The sequence below is a fragment of the Suncus etruscus genome, chromosome 10 (assembly GCF_024139225.1).
Source record: "Suncus etruscus isolate mSunEtr1 chromosome 10, mSunEtr1.pri.cur, whole genome shotgun sequence".
NCBI classification, from domain to species: Eukaryota; Metazoa; Chordata; class Mammalia; order Eulipotyphla; family Soricidae; genus Suncus; species Suncus etruscus.
In genome coordinates, this window is record NC_064857.1 from 51,202,055 (window position 1) to 51,221,022 (window position 18,968).

At 38.0% G+C, this 18,968-nt stretch overlaps 1 pseudogene; it reads left to right on the top strand.

Moving 5' to 3' along the window:
* The first annotated feature begins 15,956 nt into the window (after positions 1–15,956).
* The window catches only part of LOC126020179 (small ubiquitin-related modifier 1-like), a 32,442-nt pseudogene continuing 29,430 nt past the window's right edge, over positions 15,957–18,968 (top strand).

The window sequence follows — 18,968 nt, forward strand, 5'->3', positions numbered from 1 at the left end:
ATGAAAGAATAAAATCTGTAAATAGTGAAAACACTTATTAAAAAAGAATTTAAAAAGACTTGAGGGGCTGGAGAGGTGATGCTAGAGGTAAGGGTCTGCCTTGCAAGCGCAAGCCTATGACAGACTGCAGTTTGATCCCCAGGAGTCACATATGGTCCCCCCAAGCCGGGGTGATTTCTGAGCTCATAGCTGGGAGTAACCCCTGAGCATCAAATGGGTGTGCCCCCCAAAAAACAGAAAAACAAAAACAAACAAACAAACAAACAAACAAAAAAGACTTGAAGTGTTTGAATTATCATGGGAGCATAACACTTAAATTCAGTGGTATTAGAAGTCAGGGAAATCATTGTATTGGAGCACTTGATTTACATGTGGGAGTACTAGCTTTGATCCTTGGTACCACATGGAAAAATAAGCACCATCAGAATCACCAAACTGCTAGTATCCTTGAATAAACTAATGTGACCCAAAAACAAAACATAAATTAATGGTTTTTAAGGGTTCAGAATGGTGATTATAATGAAAAAAAAAACTATAGCTGTGTGGTGTTTATTATAAAATATATACATATAGAATAAATTTTAATTACCTGAAATTATGTTATTATCAATCATACCTTAAAAAGAAATAAAAATGAGTGAGACTCATTTTATGAGTATTCATTTTCATGAGTCTCACTCATCTATGGGTTTTGAGAAAAATAAAAGACATTTGTGCAATGATTCTCAGAGACAAAAGAGAGGAGGACTGGAAGGTCCAGCTCACGACAATGAAGCGCACCACAGAGAGTGATGGGTGCAGTTAGAGAAATAATTATACTGAGAACCATCATAACAAAATGTGACTGAATGAGGGAAGTTGAAAGCCTGTGTATAGCACAGGCCGGGGTGGGGTGGGGAGGAGGGACACTTGGGACATTGGTGATAGGAATGTTGCACTGGTGAAGAAAGAAAAAAGAATAATAAAATTGAGAGATCTATAGGGAAAAAAGAAATAAAATATTATAATAGAGAGGTATTAGTATATTTAAATCAGTTATTCATTGAATAAATGTAGTCTACTATTCTAGACTTCGAAACAAAAGAAAAGTGATGGTGCTTGTCTTTATTGCTGTAGCTCTCACTGGATATTTTATTTGATATTTCTTTTTGTATTGTTGTGGTGTTTCAATTCCTTTTTTCCTGTCCTCTCTCAAACTGAGGTTGAGAGCCTCTAGAAGGACTCTGCCCATTTTCGGCTTATTTGATTTTTACCCCATTCTATTGCTTTTCTTTCCTTCAAACAAAACCACATAACTCAAATTATCTAGCTCCGCTTCTCAAATAGAGGGGGAAACAAGGGAGGGTACCAGGACCAAACAGATATATGATCATTAATAGTAAGCTAGACAAAGAGGAGACCACCTACTTTAGCACCCCGGGGGGTGATGGTGGGGGATATGGGTTTCAGGAAGGGAACGGGAATGGGGGAGAGGACAAATTTGGTGATGGGTATTCCCCTGATTCAATGTTAATATTTACCTAAAATACTACTCTGAAAAATATGTAAGCCAATATGATCAAAATAAAAAATTTTTTTAAATTTTTTTTCTCTTTATTTGAATATCTTGATTACATAAATGATTGTGATAAGGTTTCAGTCATATAAAGAACACCCCTCTTCACCAGTGCAACATTCCCGCCACCAAAGTCCCAAATCTCCCTCCATCCCACCCCACCCCCACCTGTACTCCAGACAGGCTTTCCAGTTCCCTCATTCATTCACTTGATGATGGTAGTTCTCAGTGTAGTTATTTCTATAACTGTGCTCACCACTCTTTGTGGTGAGCTTCATGGAGTGAGCTGGTGTTCTAGCTCTCCTCTAATTGTCTCTGAGGATTGTTACAAAAATGACTTTTATTTTTCTTAAAACCCATAGATGAGTGAGACTATTCTGCGTCTCTCTCCTTCTGACTTATCTCACTGAGCATGATAGATTCCATGTACATCCATATATAGGAAAATTTCATGACTTCATCTCTCCTGACGGCTGCATAATATTCCATTGTGTATATGTACCACAGTTTCTTTAGCCATTCGTCTGTTGAAGGGCATCTTGGTTGTTTCTAGAGCCTGGCTATTGTGAATAGTGCTGCAATAAATATAGGTGTGAGGAAGGGGTTTGTATTGTATTTTTGTGTTCCTAGGGTATATCCCTAGGAGTGGAATAGCTGGGTCGAATGGGAGCTCAATTTCCAGATTTTGAAGGAACCTCCACATCGCTTTCCATAGAGGCTGTACTAGACGGCATTCCCACCAGCAGTGGATAAGAGTTCCTTTCTCTCCACATCCCCGCCAGCACTGATTGTTCTCATTCTTTGTGATGTGCGCCAATCTCTGTGATGTGAGGTGGTATCTCATCGTTGTTTTGATTTGCATCTCTCTGATGATTAGTGACGAGGAGCATTTTTTCATGTGTCTTTTGGCCATTTGTATTTCTTTTTTATCAAAGTGTCTGTTCATTTCTTCTCCCCATTTTTTGATGGGATTAGATGTTTTTGTTTTGTTTTGTTTTTGTAAAGTTCTGTGAGTGCGCTGTATATTTTGGATATTAGCCCCTTATCTGAAGGATGTTGGGTGAATAGTTTCTCCCACTCATTGGGTGACTCTTGTATCCTGGGCACTATTTCTTTTGAGGTGCAGAAGCTTCTCAGTTTAATGTATTCCCATCTGTTAATCTCTGCTTCCACTTGTTTGGAAAGTACAGTTTCCTCCTTGAAGATACCTTTAGTCTCAATGTCATGGAGTGTTTTACCGACGTGTTGTTCTATATACCTTATGGTATCTGGTCTGATATCAAGGTCTTTAATCCATTTGGATTTTACCTTCGTACATGATGTTAACTGGGGGTCTATGTTCGCTTTTTTGCAAGTGGCTAACCAGTTCTGCCAGCACCACTTGTTGAAGAGATTTTCCCTGCTCCACTTAGGATTTCTTGCTCCTTTGTCAAAAATTAGGTGATTGTATGCCTGGGGAATGTTCTCTGAGAATTCAAGCCTATTCCACTGATCTGAGGGTCTGTCTTTATTCCAATACCATGCTGTTTTAATAAGTATTGCTTTGTAGTACAGTTTAAAGTTGGGGAAAGTAATGCCTCCCATTTTCCTTTTCCCTAGGAGTGCTTTAGCTATTCGAGGATGTTTATTGTTCCAGATGAACTTCATAAGTGTTTGATCCACTTCTTTGAAGAATGTCATGGGTATATTTAAGGGGATCGCATTAAATCTGTATAATGCTTTGGGGAGTATTGCCATTTTAATGATGTTAATCCTGCCAAGCCATGAGCAGGGTAAGTGTTTCCATTTCCGTGTGTCCTCTCTTATTTCTTGGAGCATGGATTTATAGTTTTCTTTGTATAGGTCCTTCACGTCTTTGGTCAAGTTGACTCCAAGATATTTGAGTTTGTGTGGCACTATTGTGAATGGGATTGCCTTCCTGACTTCCATCTCTTCCCTATTATTATTGGTGTATAAAAAGGCCATTGATTTCTGTAGGTTGATTTTGTAGCCTGCCACCTTGCTATATGAATCTATTGTTTCTAGAAGCTTTTTGGTAAAGTCTTTAGGGTTTTCTAAGTAGAGTATCATGTCATCTGCAAACAATGAGAGCTTGACTTCTTCCTTTCCTATCTGAATTCCCTTGATATCTTTTTCTTGCCTGATCGCTATAGCAAGAACTTCCAGTACTATGTTGAAGAGGAGTGGTGAGAGCGGACAGCCTTGTCTTGTACCCGAATTTAGAGGAAAGGCTTTTAGTTTTTCTCCATTGAGGATAATATTTGCCATTGGCTTGTGGTAGATGGCTTCAACTAGATTGAGGAAGGTTCCTTCCATTCCCATCTTGCTGAGAGTTTTGATCAAGAATGGGTGTTGGACCTTATCAAATGCTTTCTCTGCATCTATTGATATGATCATGTGGTTTATATTTTTCTTGTTGTTGATGTTGTGTATGATGTTAATAGATTTACGGATGTTAAACCATCCTTGCATTCCTGGGATGAAGCCTACTTGGTCGTAGTGTATGATCTTCTTGATGATGCATTGGATCCTATTTGCCAGGATTTTGTTGAAGATCTTTGCATCAGCATTCATCAGGAATATTGGTCTGTAATTTTCTTTTTTGGCAGCGTCTCTGTTTGGTTTTGGTATCAAGGTGATGTTGGCTTCATAAAAGCTGTTTGGGAGTGTTCCCTTTTTTTCAATTTCATGGAAGAGTCTGGCTAGGATTGGTAGTAGCTCCTCTTGAAAGATTTGAAAAAATTCATTAGGAAAACCATCTGGGCCTGGGCTTTTCTTTTTGGGTAGATGTTTGATTACAGTTTCAATTTCCTCAGTAGTGATGGGGGTGTTTAGATATGCTACATCTTCCTTACTTAAATGTGGAAGGTTATAAGTGTCCAAGAATTTTTCCATTTCTTCTAGGTTCTCATGTTTTGTAGCATAAAGTTTCTCAAAGTAGTCTCTGATTATCCTTTGGATCTCTGCAATTTCTGTTGTGATCTCCCCCTTTTCATTTCTAATACGGGTTATCAGATTTCTCTCTCTCTCTTTCTTTGTGAGTTTTGCCAATGGTCTATCAATCTTGTTTATTTTTTCAAAGAACCAGCTTCTGCTTTCGTTGATCTTTCGGATTGCTTTTTGGTTTTCCACTTCATTGAGTTCCGCTTTCAGCTTTATTATTTCCTTTTGTCTCCCTATTTTTGGTTCCTTTTGTTGGTCATTTTCTAATTGTTTAAGCTGCGCCATTAAGTTATTCAGGTATGCTCCTTCTTCCTTCCTGATGTGTGCTTGTAGAGCTATAAATTTTCCTCTCAGGACTGCTTTTGCTGTGTCCCATAGATTCTGGCAGTTTGTGTCTTCATTATCATTTGTTTCCAGGAAAGTTTTGATTTCCTTTTTGATTTCATCTCGGACCCACTGGTTGTTCAGTAGCAGGGTGTTTAATTTCCAATTGTTAAAGTTTTTCTTCTGTGTGGCTTTGTAGTTCACATCTAATTTCAGAGCCTTGTGATCAGCAAAGGTAGCCTGCAAGATTTCTATCCTCTTGATTTTATGGAGGTATGTTTTATGTGTCAGCATGTAGTCTATTCTGGAGAATGACCCTTGTACATCGGAAAAGAATGTGTATCCAGGTTTTTTTGGGATGGAGTGTCCTGTATATATCTACTAGTCCTCTTTCTTCCATAACTCTTTTCAGGGCTAGTATGTTTTTGTTGGGTTTCAGTCTGGTTCACCTATCAAGTGTTGATAGGGCTGTGTTGAAGTCTCCCACAATGATTGTGTTATTATTGATTTCTTCTTTCAGATTTGTCAGTAATTGTATTAGATAATTTTCTGGTCTCTCATTGGGTGCATATATATTTAATAGTCTGATTTCTTCCTGTTGCACATATCCCTTGATTAGTACATAGTGTCCATCTTTGTCCCTTACCACTTTTCTGAGTATAAAGTTGGTGTCATCTGATATTAATATGGCCACCCCAGCTTTTTTCAGGGTGTTGTTTGCTTGGATAATTTTCTTCCAACCTTTGATTTTGAGTCTATGTTTGTTCTGACTCTTCAGATGTGTTTCTTGTAGGCAGCAGAAGGTTGGATTCATCTTTTTGACCCATTTTGCCACTCTGTGTCTTTTAATTGGTGAATTTAGTCCATTGACATTGAGGGAGATGATTGTCATAGGATTTAATGTCATCTTTGTAGATAAGTTTGCTGTGTTTGTTGGTCTCTCTTTTCTTAGAGTAGACCTGTCAGTTTTTCCTTTCAGGCTGGTTTATCATCTGTGAAGTTTTTGAGCTGTTGTTTATCCGTGAAGCTGTGTATTCTTCCTCCAAACCTGAACGTGAGTCGGGCTGGGTGCAGTATTCTTGGGGAGGCATTCATTTCATTCAATCTTGTCACAATATCCAACCACTGTCTTCTGGCCTTGAGAGTTTCTTGTGACATGTCTTCTGTAAGTCTTAGGGATGCTCCTTTGAATGTAATTTCCCTTTTTGATCTTGCTGCTTTCAGTATTCTATCCCTATCTATGGGATTTGTCATTGTAATGAGGATATGTCTTGGGGTGTTTTTCTTTGGTTCTCTTTTAGCTGGTATTCTTCGGGCATGCAGGATTTGATTGCATGTAGTCTTTAACTCTGGGAGTATCTCTTTGATGATGTCTTTGACAGTTGATTCTTCTTGGATACCTCCTACCTGGGTTTCTGGGACTCCAATGATTCTTATGTTGTTTCTGTTGAGTTTATCAAAGACTTCTATTTTCATCTGTTTGCATGTCTTGAGTACATTTTCCATTGCCTGTTCGTTTGTCTTAAGGTTCCTTTCCAATTTCTTCTGTTGTGTTGAGCTTTTCTGCATCTCATCTTCCAGTACTCCGATTCTCTCCTCAGCTGCTGATATCCTGTTGGCGAGGCTATCCATTGTGGTTTTCAGTTGAGCAACCGTATTTTTCAGATCTGTTATTTCAGTTTGGAGTTTTCTGATTTCTGTCTTTGCGTTCTCTTCAGATTGATCTATGCTCTTTTTGAGTTCTACAAACATATTCCATATTTCTATTCTAAACTCCTTATCTGAAAGGTTAATCAGGTGGTTGGAATTTATTAGATCAACCGAGCTTTCGTCTTCATTCTCTATGGATGGTGTTTGCCTGCGAGTTTTCCCCATTGTCACGCTTGTAGTGTGGTTTTTCCTGCGTGTTGTGGTGGGGTTCATTGATTAGGAAGAGTTCGCGGCTGCAAAGGGAAGTGAAGCTGCTGAGCTCTTCTGCTGCCTCTAGTTGAAAGTCCTCAGAGTGAACAAAGGCACAGCAGGGCAGAGTGATCCCGCAGCCCCAGAATGTAGGCACTCACCAGTTTCAAAATGCAGTTTTTGGGGGTGCGCTCCTAGGCCCCTGAGGAAACCTTCGGAAATTCAGAAGCACAGTTTCAGGCAGACAGAGATAGGAGTTTCCTGAAGTCCTCAGAGTGAACAAAGGCAGGGCAGGGCAGAGCGATCCCGCAGCCCCAGAATGTAGGCACTCACCAGCTTCAAAAAAAAAAAAAACTATGTAAGCCAATATGATCAAAATAAAAATTTTTTTAAATTATATAAAAAAAGAATGTGATAAATGTCTTAAAGTAAAATAAAGCAAAAAAAATTAAAAAAAAAGAAAAATGTATTATGTGTATCAAGGTTCTGGTTGTTCTACTAAATGAAGCTCTCGATCTGGTGTGTAACAAAATTTACCAAAGAATATTCTGGAAGCTACAGTGACATTAGAATTGTTACTTTATTGTATAATATTAGGAAGTGTGATCTAATGAAGAAAGGATTTCCTGGCTACTAAAATTGGGTTAGAAAAGTAAAATAGTTTTTTTTAATTCTCTTTTTAAAACTTTTTTTGAAATGCTGATAAAAGTTTTACTTTATTGTAAAGTATTATTCCAATACTTTATATTCCAAATTATAGACTTGGTCGAAATGCACTCTATCTAGAAGAATGGTGTTCATTCCAGCCTAACTAGATGATTTTGATCAGTGTCTATAGGAGGGTCAAATTTCTCATTAAGGGTTTACTTTGAAGTCCTTAGTTAAATATTTAGATTCTAGAGTTCTGTAAGGAAAGCACTGCAGAGTATTTCAATCTTTCTTTGGTTTGTTTTTTGGGTCATATCTCATATCCAGTAATGTTCTGGACTTACTCCTGGCTCATTCTTCTGTGTTCAGAATTGCTCTCTGCAGGGCTTACAAGAGCACACATGGTGCCAAATTGATCAGTTGTGTACAAGGCAAGTGTCCTACCCAAAACTCTCTCTGGCATTGAAAAGAGTCCATTTTAATTTTTATATGTTAGGACTCCTGATGGGGTTTTATATGTTGCCTTTTTACTCAAAATCATAAGAAAATCTATTCCCTAAGATAGCTCTGAGTTTGCTTAGTATCTTTATGTATGAATTGGTTGCAAACTATATCATTAAAATTTTATTTTAGACGCTGAGATTTACAATACTGACAATGATAAAAATGTGTGTGTGTTTTTTTTTTATTGAGACCATTGTAATTTACAAAGTCCTTCCTAGTTGGATTTCAGACATACAGTGAATCAGGGCCAATCCTTGATTGGCCTCCATGGTCACCATCCTTCTACCATGTTCCCAGAGTGTATTCCAACCACCACACTTTGCCCCCAGTTTTATTGAAAAATGCAGAAATATGTGGTAAAACAATGTGATCTGTGTTCTGAGGTTCTATGAAAACGGTGAGAGCTCCTATTTAAAAGATATAAAAGAAAATAATAAGAAAGAAGAAAAAAATAGAAAAAAGGTGTGTGTGTGTGTGTGTGTGTTTGTGTCAGGTTTTTGTTTGGTTTTTGTTTGTTTGGTTGGTTTTTGTTTTGTTCTTTGGGGGGTCACACCAGCAGCGCTCAGGGGTTACTCCTGGTTCTGTGCTCAGAAATCGCCCCTGGCAGGCACGGGGGACCATATGGGATGCCAGGATTCGAACCACCATACTTCTGCATGAAAGGCAAACACCTTACCTCCATGCTATCTCTCCGGCCCCTGGTTTGGTTTTTTTGTTTGTTTGTTTGATTGGTTGGTTGGTGGTTATTTTTTTTATTTTGTTTTTTTTGTTGTTGTTGTTGTTGTTTGTTTTTGCCTTGGTTTAGCAAAAGTTGGGGAAAATAGAAAGGGAAAACCTTTGGTCTTCATGAAGACCATATTCATGAAGCATCCTGCCATAAGACCAACTAGAGGCTCTGGACATACTAAATTGTCTAACCTCAAAGTCTTTTTTTGTTGGTCCCAGTAAAAGTTTTTCTCAATCGCAGTTGTATCAATCAGGTTGCTGTAAAATCCTGTTTTTTGCATAGATCCTATGTCGAAGTCAGGGTGTCATGGAACATCTTCTGGTTTCATCTCACCATTAGGTAGTGATGCAGGCAACCCTGCTCTGAAAGAAAGTTGTTGCTATTACCAAGTCGTCAGGATGTCATATGAACCCACTCTAAAGCAAGTCAGTGCCAGAGCAGCATAGGGCTTTTCCTGGCAGAAGTTCGTTTCCTAGTGCTGGTACAGAAAACTGTGCTGATTGTGTAGATGGAATCCAAGGTTCAGGGGTGAATGGCCATTGTCTGATCATCTAAACTCTAAGCCAAGTCACTATGACAAATATTCAGGGTGAAAGTCTCCACAGCAATATAAAATTTATGAGTTTTTTTTGTTTTTTGTTTTTTTGTTTTTGGTTTTTGGGTCACACCTGGCGGTGCTCAGGGGTTACTCCTGGCTGTCTGCTCAGAAATAGCTCCTGGCAGGCATGGGGGACCATATGGGACACCGGGATTCGAACCAACCACCTTTGGTCCTGGATCGGCTGCTTACAAGGCAAAAGCCGCTGTGCTATCTCTCCAGGTCCAAATTTATGAGTTTCTATACTTATTAAATAAGAACTTGTTTCCATAATAAGATTTCTCCATTTTAATCTGCCTATGCAAAAAGGAACAATGCCACATGATACTTACTATTGGTGGATATAGGAGTAAAAATAACAAGCTAAACAATCTTTATAAAGTGGTTCTAACATGAACTCATAACCCAAGAGAAACTTATCTATTAGAATTTCCTAGTAAACACATTAAAAAAGGAATAGGAAAAACTACCTCTATATAAGGGAATAGACAATAAGAATTATACCTATTAAGGAAATACATCTAAAGAAATATATGAAGAAAATATACATATCCTGTTTAAGTCTTTTGAAATAGTCTGGGACAGGGATAAAATCTGGAGTACAGCTTCAGCCTGTGACATGGTCTTATGGAGTCAGAAAAATGGCTCTCAGCTGTCACAGATTAGAAAATGTCCTTGAACTGGGGTTTCTCAAAAACCAAGCAACAGTCCACAGCAAAGGGAGGTGGGAGAAAAGGGGGCACCAAGAGCAAATCAGCAGCAGTGGCAGTGGCATCTTCTTCTTGGGTTGAGGCAAGATGGGCTGGTAATCAGACTTTTAATTTGAAAGATAGTTGGCAGCTGGTTGGAGTGGGAGAAACATTCCAGTTCCTGAGGAGTTAAGAACTGAGGGTAAAGAGTTAAGCAGAGATAAATAAAAGGGATCTCAATTAATTTTTTAAAATTTTTATTGTGGTCAAAGTGAATTACAAATCTTTCACAGAATATTTAATGCACATAGTGACAATGAATGAGGGGCATTCCCATCACCAGTTGTCCTCCCTCCACTTGTGTTTCCAGCATGCATCCCACATCTTCCTCCTTTATTCCCCATAATGCTAGTGCAATCAATCAATTTTTAAATTTTTTTTATTTAAAAAATGCATCACATAGTTGACATAACTGATCACAATACATTTGTTTCAAGACAAGGGAAAGCAAAGTTATTTAAAAAATAAAAATAAAAAATAAAATAAAAGAGGAGGAAAAAGTTCTGTAGCAAGGATATTTGTGAAAATTTATTGTATCTCCAATAAAGTCATTAATACAATAGCAGAAGATTTAGTAAGCTCTCTCTTATTTTTTTATTTGTTTTGTTTTGTTTTGGGGTCACATTCAGTGACACTCAGGGGTTATTCCTGGCTATGTGCTCAGAAATAGCTCGTGGCTTGGGGGACCATATGGGACACTGGGGATAGAACTGCAGTCCGTTCTAGGTTAGCGCATGCAAGGCAAACGCCCTAACAACTGTGCCACCACTCCAGCCTCAATGAGCTTTTATAAAAAAAAAAAAAAAAAAGTAACATAAAAAATACAATAAAAAGGTGTATGTGTGTGTGGCAGTTGTTGTTGTTGTTTGCATAGGCACAGAAAAATATGGGGAAAATAGAAAGGAAAAACGTTTGGCCTAAAAAACAGGGAGACATTACCCATAAAGTATCCTGGCATAAGACCAATTATAGGCTCCAGGCACACTAAGTTGTCTAACCCCAAAGTTTTTCTCTGTGGTTCTATTAAAAGATCTTCACAATCACGGTTGTTGTAGTCAGGTTTCTGTAGTTAGAGATCCTGGTTTATGTATAGATCTTCTGTCCAAGTCAGGATGATACTGAGCATCTTCTGGTTTCATCTCACCTTTAGTTGTCAATGCAGAGAACCCTGTCCTAAAAGCAGGTTGTTATTGTTACTAAGTCATCAGGGTGTCATAAGAACCCTCTCTGGAGTAAGTTGATGCTAGGGCAGCAGTAGAGCCTTCCCTGGTAGAAGCCTGATTTCTGGTGCTGATGTAGAAAACAATGCTGTTTCCATAGATGGGTCCAAGGTTCAGAGGTGACTGGTCTATGTCCAAACTTCTGAAGCCTAAGCCAAGTCACTATGATAAGAGTTCAGGGTTTAAGGCCCCACATAAATTTTATGTGTTCCTATCTCTATTAGATAAGAACTTGTTTGCACATGTAAGATTTTCTCTTTTCAATGTGCCTATGCAAAAGGGAATAATGCCACATGGTGCTACTGGTGCACATGGGGGTAAAAGTAACAATATAGGAGTGGGAGATCCCAGTCAATTTTTATTCCAGCCATGAGTTTCACCAAATGACTGCCTTAAAAGTCAACCTCTACTCTCCCATTGCCCATGGAGGCCCAAGATCTGTGTTGTCGGACATATTATAGCATACAGGTAAAGGTTGTTTCTCGTTGTTGAAAAGTAGCCCTTAGAATTAACAAAAGCTGTTTTAGAAGAACTGTAGACTCAAAAAGACTTCATGTAGCAATAACACACAATGTGCACCTCCTAGGGCTGCCCTTGGGCACACCCACTTACCTTCAGTACACACATCAGGTAAACAACAAAGGCACTTACTTATCTGGCATCTCTTCTCTCCTTCTATTAGCCCCTGTCACGCCCACATCTGAATGACATTTGCACATTGCTTCCCCATTCCACCCCATGTCAGGTAATCAGAAGAGAAAACATTTGTAAGGTTTTCAGAGAACTTACTTACCAAAGTCTTTTTCCTTTCCGGTTCTTACTCATTTGAATCTAAAGCAGAAAATATTCATACTCTTTTGTGCACTGCTGTTTTCTCAATTTTTTTATTTAACAGTTTTAAGTTCAAGAAATGGCTTCATGGTTTAGCCCATCTTGCTGTCTGAGTTGACCTGTATCATTATGCAAAGCTCCCTATAGGGAAGGAGAAGGTGAGGAAATACTGTACTGGGCTTCAAACCAATTTTCTGTGTATTTATCTTTGTTGAGTGACCGGAATATTTCCCATAAGTGCTGCAGGTGTCCCTACCTCATTTGTCTTAGGCTGGACTTAAGAGATAGTAAGTTTATATTTCCATCATTTTATTTCAGCCAGCTCTGCTTCAGATAGACATGATAGGTTCTTTGTGATTCTTTTTAGCTCCATCTTCCTTCCAATATTTACCAAAATTATCTCCTGGGGGATGCTGAAATGATGGTAGAGATTTTGGATACAATTGCAAAAGAATATTTTCTGTATGTTCCTCAATGAAGACAGATTTCCAGGAGGGCTCAGAGTGATATTTTTTCTGTAAGGGGTATAACTGCCTCAATAAGTTTGCATATATACTAGATTTATGTAGAAGTCAGGTATGCCCCCAAATCATGTGGCCTGTGGGCTGAGACTCTCTTTATGAGACAAAAATAATACAGATTATTTTCATTTCAATTAAACCTCCTAGACATAGCTGAGATGATAAATTATGCTTTTGATTATGCTTTTGAATTTTGTATTTTGTTATACATATTCATTCTGGTTTTAAAGATTGGAGTATAAAATTTGGAAAACTATTTTTGTGCTTCAGAGGAGACAGTATTTATGGAATTTAGGTCACCTTTTTAGTGGGCCCTTTCACAGTTTCAATCTCTTCACTTGAGAATGGGGCCAATACACTCAACTGTTAGGAAATGTTAGCACTAGATCTGATAAGTAATAAGCACTTGTCAAGGTAGTTATTGTTCTGTTGGTCATAAAATAGAATCCTCTATTAAAGATAACTTAATGAAGTATGCAAAGGAGTATTACTGCTAACATGGACATGGCAAAATATTTGATGCCAAAAATCAAAGTATTTGTATATAAAAGTGAACTTAAGAACTTATGAACAATTTCAGGAATAAATGCTTTATTTATGGAAATTCTCCCAATTCTGTTTTCCTGCATTGCAAACTGATAGGTACAGCTTTGAAGATCCCCAAATACTACAGGAGTGACTCTGGAGGTTCCTACAGTTGTCAACTTAAATGGAACCACATTGCCTCACCTAGTTATGAACTGTTAGGCCCCCATTATGGAGTCAACTATTCTGGGAGTTGCTCTAAGCTTCTCCAATTTCTGGAGACCCCCCATCACTAAAAATTATTGATGATAAATGCAGATGTTCTTGATTTTATTTAATTTTTTTTGTTCTTGATTTTTTTGAACCAGCTCACTGCCTGACAAGCCATTCCCTTTCTTTTATCTTCGTTTGTGGAGTATGGGATTTCCATGTGGTTTTCAATCAATGATCAGTTTCCCAATCATTCTCAGCCAATTGGCTCTGCAGTTCAATGAGAGAGTCGAGAATTCAGTGCTGCTCAAACCCTGTGGTACCCAGGGAACTTCAGGGATGCATCTAGTGATTTTCAGCAGGGGATGATACCATATGGTGACAGAAATTGAATCCAGCTTAGCTATATGCAATAACTACACCTTAACCCTGGTTTTTAACTTAATACACCTTAACTGGTCCCTGAAAAATCATTTTTAAAAATTCAACAACTGGACAAGAACTGAATGCTAAAAGAAGGAAAGGTGATATTTTCATATGCTTCAGTAACACTGTGGCAAACTCAAAGGAACAAAGGAAGAGAGAGACAGACGGACGGACAGACAGCCAGACAGACAGCCAGACAGAAAAATGTTTGCATAGAGTGGAAAGGAAATGGGAATATTGGTGGCACAACACATGCACTGATGAAGAAATAAATGAGTGTTGGACATTGTATGACTGAAACTAAATCATGATCAATTTGTAACTGTGTGTCACATAGTCATACAATTAAATAATGTATTTTATTTAATAAAAATGTTCTAATATTGGAAACATTTTGGAGAAAAGGGTAAAAGAAAGAAAGTGGAAAATATAACATGTGTATATCTTGAATGTGAACTTTTCTCTTGATTTTATGGCCCAAATAGGAAAAGCAACAAAAATGACGAATAGCTCTACCCATATGCCCTTTTGCCAGGATATTACACTGGTTAAGATTGATGATTACAAAGTTTGAGAAAAATATAAGTGTTTTTAAGTTCTTATTTAATAGAGATGGGAACACAAATTTGGTAATGCAATTAGGCTTTATCCCCTGAACATTGGCATAATGATTTGGCTTAGGCCTCAGAATAATGGGCATTGCCTGAACAATGGATACCATCTATGGAAACAACCACAATTGTTTATAACATTACTAGGATCTAAGCCTCTATGTGGTAGAGAAGACCTACCACTGCTTTGGCATTGACTTACTCCAAAGAGTGCTCTCATCACCCAGACGACTCAGCAACAGCCTGCTTGCAAAGCAGATCGCTCTGCATTTTATGGTATGCTGAAACTAGAGGATGCTCCACATCAGCCTGACATCGATGAAAGAAATGCACAGAATCCAGAATCTTTAAATATAAGAATCTGATACCAACAATAGCTAAAGTGTGAAAAAGTTTCTCCGGGACCACGGAGAATGACTCGGGTTGGACAGACTGGTATGCTTGAAACCCAGAATCGGTCTTATGCCAATGAACTTCTGGGGTGAGGCCTTTTTGTAATCAGGCCAAGGATATTTTTCCGTTTTCCCCATATTTTTCTGGACCTATGCAAACAACAGCGATTGCCGCAATCACACCTTTACTATATTTTTTTTACTCTTATCCTTTAAGGAGAAGAAAATACAATTACTGAACTTAAAAACAAATAACTCTAGTAGAATGCCTGTCTTGAATATAGGCAGGGGATGGGAAGGGGGAGAGGAAAATGTTACACTGGTGAAGGGGGCTGTTCTATTTGTGACTGTAACCCAACTATGATCATGTTACTTAAATAAAAGATATATTTAAAAAATAAGTGTTTTTTTTTAAGTAAAAAGATGTACAAGGGCCCGGAGAGATAGCACAGCGGCGTTTGCCTTGCAAGCAGCCGATCCAGGACCAAAGGTGGTTGGTTCGAATCCCGGTGTCCCATAGGGTCCCCCGTGCCTGCCAGGAGCTATTTCTGAGCAGACAGCCAGGAGTAACCCCTGATCACCGCCGGGTGTGGCCCAAAAACCAAAAAAAAAAAAAAAAAAAAAAAAAAAAAAAGATGTACAAAGTAAGGGTAGGTTAAATATATGTAAAACTATAAACAGCTAAGTTTCCAGTCTTCTTTGAGAGATTCATGGAGATAAGGATCAATCATGACCATGAGAGGAACACAGTATAAAGAGAAAAGTAAATTTCTTGGTAATAAGAAGCTTGTAAAAATTTAGGGGCCCGGAGAGATAGCACAGCGGTGTTTGCCTTGCAAGCAGCCGATCTAGGACCAAAGGTGGTTGGTTCGAATCCCAGTGTCCCATATGGTCCCCCGTGCCTGCCAGGAGCTATTTCTGAGCAGACAGCCAGGAGTAATCCCTGAGTACCGCCGGATGTGGCCCAAAACCAAAAAAAAAAAAAAAGAAGAAGCTTGTAAAAATTTAACTCTTTTCATCTTAAATAATTATACTTCCTCGAAGCTTTCTTCCCTTTTTCTTACACATACCTCAGGAACTCCTTCCAGAGAAAAATCGTAGCTCTTTTCTTCCAGGACTGCCTTATCAAAGTCTCACTTTCCCCAGCTTCCTTTCCTTTTTCCTTTCTTATATCTGTGATGGATGATCTTCCTTTAACTCCAATGTAACTCCTTCCCATCCCATCCCATCACTCTTAGAAACAGTATCTTGTGTGCTATGAGCCATGGCCACTATGTTGGATCAGGAGGCAAAACCTTCAACTGTGGACTTAGGAGATAAGAAGGAAGGAGAATACATAAAACTCAACGTTATTGGACAGGTTAGCAGTGAGATCACTTTAAAGTGAAAATAAATACACATCTCAAAAAACTCAAATAATCTTACTTTGTTCCAATGAATTCACTCAGCTTTCTCTGTGAAGGTCAGAGAATTGCTGATAATCACACTCCAAAAGAACTGGGAATGAAGGAAGAAGATGTGATTGAAGTTTATCAAGAATAAACAGGGGGTCACACAAGGGGTTTAGATATTCTTTTTTTCTTTATCCTCAATCCTCCTTTTTTAATTTATTTTTGGGGGGTCACACCCAGTGACGCTCAGGGATTATTCTTGACTATGTGTTCAGAAATCTCTCCTGGCTTGGGGGACCATATGGGACGCTGGGGGATCAAACTGCGGTCAATCTTAGGTTAGCATGTGCAAGGCAAACACCCTACCACGGCACCATTGCTCCAGCCCCTCTCAATCCTTTTTTTTTATTTTTAAAAATAGTTCTTTTGTAATGTGATGTTCAAAAAAGAATTGAAACAGGCACCCAGTCTCTTTAAAATATCTGGTAATTTGAACCAAACAGATATATGATCACTAGTAGTAAGCTAGACACTGAGGGGACCACTTACTCTAGCAGCCCATTGGGTAAGAGTGGGGGACATAGGTTGAAGGAAGGGAACAGGGTGGAGGGAGGACAAATTTGGTGATGGGAATTCCCCTGATTCAATGTTAAAATGTACCTAAAATACTACTGTGAAAGATATGTAAGCCAATATGGTCAAAATAAAAATTAAAAAAAAAATCCTCAACAACAACAACAAAAAAGAGGGGCTGGAGCTGCAGAGCAGTAAGGTGTCTGCCTCGCCGGTGCTAGCCTAGAATGGACTGCAGTTCGATCCCCCAACATCCCATATGGTACCCAAGCCAGGAGTAACCTCTGAGCATCACTGAGTGTGGCCCAAAAGAACAAACAAAAAATGTGAAGAAAGAAATAAAGAAAGAAAGAGAAGAGAGAGAAAGAAAGAAAGAAAGAAGAAAGAAAGAAAGAAGAGAAAGAAAGAAAGAAGAAAGAAAGAAAGAAAGAAAGAAAGAAAGAAAAGAAAGAAAGAAAAGAAAAGAAAGAAAGAAAGAGAAGAGAAGAAAAGAGAAAAGAGAGAGAGAGAGAGAGAGAGAAAGAAGAGAGAGAGAAAGAAAAGAAAGAAAGAAAAAGAAAAGAAAGAAAGAAAGAAGAAAGAATGAAAGAAAGAAAGAAAAGAAAGAAAGAAAGAAAAGAAAGAAAAGAAAAGAAAGAAAGAAGAAAGAAAGAAAGAAAGAAAGAGAGAAAAGAAGAAAGAAAGAAAAGGAAGAAAGAAAGAAAGAAGAAAGAAAGAAAGAATGAAAGAAAGAAAAAGAAAGAAAGACAAATAGAAAGAAAGAGAGAAAGAAAGATAGAAAAGGAAGAAAGAAAGAAAGAAAGAAAGAAAGACAGCAAGAAAGAAAGAAAGAAAGAAAGACAGAAAGAAAGAAAGAAAGCAAGAAAGAAAGAAAGAAAGAAAAGTCTTTTCAATGGTTTGTCTATCTTGTTTATTCTTTCAAAATTTAAGGTCCTGGTTTATTAATTCTTTGCATTGTCTTCTTGGTTTCTATATTGTCGATTTCTTCGCTGGTTTTTACTATTTCTTTTCTTCTACTAGTGTTTGGGTTCCTTTTTGTTGATTTTCCAAATACTTAAGGTTTGTCTTTAGGTTGTTGATTTTATCTCTTTCTTCTTTTCTTATGAAGGTCTGTGTCACTATGAGTTTCCCCTAATTGCTGCTTTTGCTGTGTCTCATAGGTTTTGGCAATTTGTTTCTTCATTGTGATTAGTACCAAGAAATTTTGGTATTTCTTCTTTGATTTTCTCCTTGATTGAGCTGTTATTAAGGAGCATGTTGTTCAGTCTCTAGGTGTTTGTTTTTCCACATATTTTATAGTAAATATTTGAGATTCATTCTTTCTTCTGTTGAATGTACATAGAAATATATTTGCCTTTTACCAACACAGTCACAGCTTAGCCAAACTTACAATGCATCTATTTCAGTGCCTTCTAATTTATGATACCTCGGGATTTCCTTTCACACCTAGCCCTGTATTTTCTTTCATTTAAAGAACAAACTTACAGTAAAAGGTTGTTCTAGTTTAACCATCCTAAGAGCTGTAGCAATTTTAAATCATTAATATTGCCTAAAATAGTCACCACCAACAACAACAAACAGGACACACGATTGCTTCTGATCTGTAATGACTGGATTAATAGAGCAAGCTATTGGTATTTGAAATTCATGTTTTGCTCTTATCAGTGCTCACTGTACAGATCTCATTTTGGTTGCTAGTTGGTTCCTATACTTCACTCCATTTTCTCTGTAATTATGTCTAACAAACCCAATATGGCTGAGATTGTGAGATTTTATAAGTCAAAGCTAAAGAGGAAAAATCAGAGAGAAAATGCACAGCCAGTAAAAAAGTAGTGGAAAAGGAAGAGTAAACAGTTGAGTTGGAATGAGGCACATGTTACCAACGTACATTGTATATTCCAAAATCATTGTCTTCTTTTATTTTTGTTGCAGGGTGCAAGTTGTGTCCAGTTTAACTGGCTGAGATGCCTCTTTTCACATCAAATAATTGAGAGCTATTGATGAAAAGGTTGCATTTGCTTCTTTTTCCTGGTGACTGACAAGAAAGAAGATAAACTTGATGCTGGTGAAGGACAAAGTTGAGTAGGACTATGATAAAATCTGGAGTAAATCCTGGCAGCACCCATGACTTTCCTTCACCACATCAGTCAGCCCACTTCATAGCCCAGAAACTATTCTTGCTCCTCCACCCTTTCAGGTGAGATAAAACTTTTGGTTGACAATTCAAACCCTTTTTGAAGTGGGAGTGTTATATTTAGTCCTGTCCTTTTTTAATCTCCATCAATGTACCTGAGACTGCTTGGCCCCAGCCCCCATACTTT